This window comes from Elephantulus edwardii, unplaced genomic scaffold (assembly GCF_000299155.1).
Source record: "Elephantulus edwardii isolate Elephantulus edwardi_28Jun2011 unplaced genomic scaffold, EleEdw1.0 scaffold00147, whole genome shotgun sequence".
Taxonomy (NCBI): domain Eukaryota; kingdom Metazoa; phylum Chordata; class Mammalia; order Macroscelidea; family Macroscelididae; genus Elephantulus; species Elephantulus edwardii.
This window is the reverse complement of record NW_006399897.1, coordinates 5,108,108-5,112,311: the sequence shown is the minus strand read 5'-3', so window position 1 is coordinate 5,112,311 and position 4,204 is coordinate 5,108,108.

The following is a 4,204-nucleotide window of genomic DNA, read 5'->3' as shown; positions in this document are numbered from 1 at the left end:
GATAGTCACCCTTTATCAGGTTTCCTAGTCTGTATAGTCCAAAAGGAAGAGAATGTCCACCTTTCTCTTTGGAGCCACTGATGGATTTAAATCTCCAAAGATGAGTGGCATTTGACTTGGCAGCACAATATATCACAATGCCACCAAGACTGTTGCAGAAGAAGAATTTGTGTCTTTGAAGTGTGGTACTGGAGAAGAGTGCTGAAGATCCCACAGACTGCCAAAACCAAACAGATATGCAGTGAAGAAGGTGCAGCCAGAGCTCCCTGGAAGCAAACATGAGGAAGTCTCACCTACTCTGTTACTAGGAAGGGTTATTTCTAAGAAAGGGGCATCATGCTTGAGAAGGTGGAGGGGCAACAAAAGAGAGGAAGACTTTCGACCAGGTAGGCTGACATGGTGATCGCAGCAATGAGCTTGAGTGTGTCAGAGATAATGAGGATGGCATAGGATGGGACAGGTTTTAGATCTGTTGTTTGTAAGATCACTAAGCATCTACTCAACTCAATGACACCTAACAACAACAACATGCAAACAAAATCACATCTTGAATAAATCCTCACTAGAAGGTTTTTCCTGGTCAAAGAGTACTGAACATTCTATTGTCTGCCAGAAGAACAAATAAGTCTGTCTTGGAAGAGGTACAGCCAAGATACTCCTTAGAGGCAAGGATTTTGAAACTTTGTATCACTTTTGCATGTTGTCAGAACAGACCAACCTCTGTAAAATAATTTTTTTTCAGTTTTTAATTTATTTTCAAAAAATATGGAACGCTTCACGAATTTGCGTGTCATCCTTGTGCACGGGCCATGCTAATCTTCTCTGTATCGTTCCAATTTTAGTATATGTGCTGCCGAAGCGAGCACTGTAAAATAATTTTTTAAAAAATCTTTCTGTAAAAAGGGGAAAGCAGAGAAGGGGAGGAATACACTCAAAATTGAGTGGATTGACACAATGATTTCTACAGAGAGATTGAGCATGATGAAGATTGTGAGAAGGGCACAGGTTGGGGCAAGGTGTAAATCTGAGATGAATTTGACTTAATGACACCTAACAACATTTTTAACTGTAAGAAAACAAATTTCTCTTTTTTTAAAGACACCAACATGTGCTATTTGTGTTAGGGTAACACCAGATAACTGAAATAACTCCTTTTCTTTAAAGCTTTCCATAGAAAACACTAAATTCAGGGGGCAATCTGAAGTGCTTGCTGCAGAAGTTCAAGAACTGCAGCCTTCAATATGGATTGAAGCTCAATATCAAGAACACAAAAGATTCTCACCACTGGGCCAATCATTATGGATGGTGAAGAGAATGAGATTGTTAATATAGTTTGCTTGGTTCCAGGGTCAATATTCTTGGTACCAACAGCCAGGAAATCAAGAGATGAATTGCATTGGGAAAGTCAGCTGTCAGGGACCTCTCCAGAGTACTGAAGAGCAACAATATCAGGCTGGAGACCAAGGTGTACCTGCTTCAGTCCATAGTCTTCGCAATCGGGTGCTATGCATCAAGAGCTGGACAGTGACTAGGGATGTAAAAAGAGAATTGATTACTTTGAGCTGTGATGCTGGAGAAGAGTGTTCAATATACTATAGATTGCTAGGAGAACAAAAAGGTTTGTCCTTGGAGAGGTGAAATTGGCCTGCCCCTTGGAGGCAAGGATGCTGGACTTCCATTTGACATACTTTGGGCATGTTGCAAGGAGAGGCCAGTCCTTGGAGAAGGACATCATGTTGGGAGGGTGAAGGGACAGTGCAGGAGAGGAAGACCCTTGATGAGATGGATCGATTCAGTGACTGAGGTAATGAGAGTAGGTGTGTCAGAGACAGTAAGGTTGGCACAGGATAGAGTAGGGTTTAGGGCTCTTGTACATAAGGTCGCTATGAGTCACAAGCGACTCAACGGCACATAACAACAACAACAACAACAACTAGTTTAAATCTCAATCCTTTAAATTGGTTTCTAAAACTTTTAATGTCCTGTCTTCTGTGTGTATCTCAAATTTTCCAACATTTTACTCAGGATACTTCAAAAGCATGTATTTTGGAACTAATTTAACTCGTTCAAACTTTGGCTGTATTGCTTATTGCATGTACGTCCATAAGTTCCCATTATTGCTCTTACTACTGTAAAATTGACATGATAGTTGTATTCACGCCACAGATTTTAAGAATGAAGAGACGTATCTAATAATTATTTATTGATTATCTCATTATACATTATTTTGCATTTTTGGCAAAAAATACAAATTTTATTATCTAACATAATAGATATTGCAATATTAAGGATGCACCTCTGGCAGTAAATAAATGCTAAGATTTAAGAGTAACATTAGCTCTGATGACTAAGGTTTGGTCAACCTGGCTCAGCCATAATTTTCAGTGGTTTGCTAGTCATGTAATGATACTACTTGGTGATTATATAGTGCTGCGATCATCCTTTACTTTGCTATCAGATATGATCATTCCCCATTTTTACATACTGTATTGGTCTTGGGAATCTAACCTTGCCAACAAGTGAGGAATGGGTATATGTTAATGTGCATAAAGTGCTGACTCGCTACCCACTGCCAGTGAATCAATTTCAACACCTTGTGATTGTTCATCAAATTTGAGAGATTCTAAATTTTTATGGGAAGAGAATGTGCTTCTTTATCCAAAGGAGCAAATGTAGATTCGAAATGCTGGCCTTTCAGGTATTAGTGCAACACAAAATGCACTGTGCCTCCAAAACTCCTTTATGGAGATAATGACATAAATTTGCAATGTGATCAGTCAAGTCCATTCCCAGGTTTTAGTCAAGAGAAATGAAAAGAAATTAAATACTTGTCCATGAGAATACTCACAGCAACTTTATTCATGATCACTCTGAATAAATACTGCCTCAAGTGCCCTTAAACAAGAGAATGGATAAGCCATCAATAGTATTTGCAAATCATAAAATACTTCTTTAGAGTAAGAAGGAATAAACTGTTGATGCATGCAACAACATGAGTAAATATCAAAGGTGCTATGTGGAATAAATTTTAAAAATGATACAAAAATCATAGTTCTACTTATATAAAATTCTAAAGGGTGGGAAAGTAACCATTTATGGATGAAATCTAGAAGAGCAATTGCCTTTAGGAAGTGAGCACTAGCTGAGAGGCATGAGGGAATTTTCTGAGGTGACAGGAAAGTATCTTGATATGGATTGACTATAATTCAGCAAATATTTACTTACAATTTGTGAATTTCATTTTTATTTTAACTAGGCATTCACAAAAAATAGTGTATATAAAAATAAAATTCTAGTTAATCACTATATAATCATTTATTCCATTCCCTATTTATATATGTTTGCTTAAGTGTGCCGGTTGTACAAAGACAAGGGCAATCAACTCCTGCGCAATTTACGGCCTCTGAAAACTCGCTGGTGAGCCAGCTATTGATCAGTTCCAACTGGACGGTACATAACAACAACTGCTAACTGAAAGGTGAAAGATTTGAGTCCACACAGATGTTCCTCAGGAGCAATGCTTGGCAATCTACTTTAAAAAAAATTGATTGAAAACTTTATTAAGTATAATTATCTGGCAACATAAAGGGCACTCTGTTGAGTTAATGGTAAGAAATTGTGCTGTCACTTGCAAAGGTACATGGTTTGAATCCACAAGATGCTCCATAGGAAAAAGATGGACAGTCTCCTCCCTTGCAATTTAGTGCCTCTGAAAACCTATTGGATGACCAGTTATGGGTTTGTTCCAACTCCACGGTGCACAACAATAATCACACATAAAACGATCATGAACTGCAATAAATTGAAATATTTAGGGCAAATCACATCTGAAAACTATTAAAAACATAAGATTATCCACAAGGAGAGAATAATATAGATGAATGGGACCTTCTAAGAATCAAATCCCTATGCATACCCAAAAACTTCTCCAACGAGGTCAAAAGGGAAGCCACAGACTGGGAAGAAATATTTGATAATGACATGTCAGACAAGGGACTTATACCTACAATTTATAAAATATTTGAACACCACAACAAGATAAAGGTAAATAAATTGAAAAATGGGCACAGGATACAAACAGACACTTCATCAAACAAGACATTCACATGGCCAACAAACACATGAAGAAATGTTCAAAATCCCTAGCTCTAAGAGAGATGCAAATCAAAACAACTATGAGACATCATCTCACCCCAGTAGAATA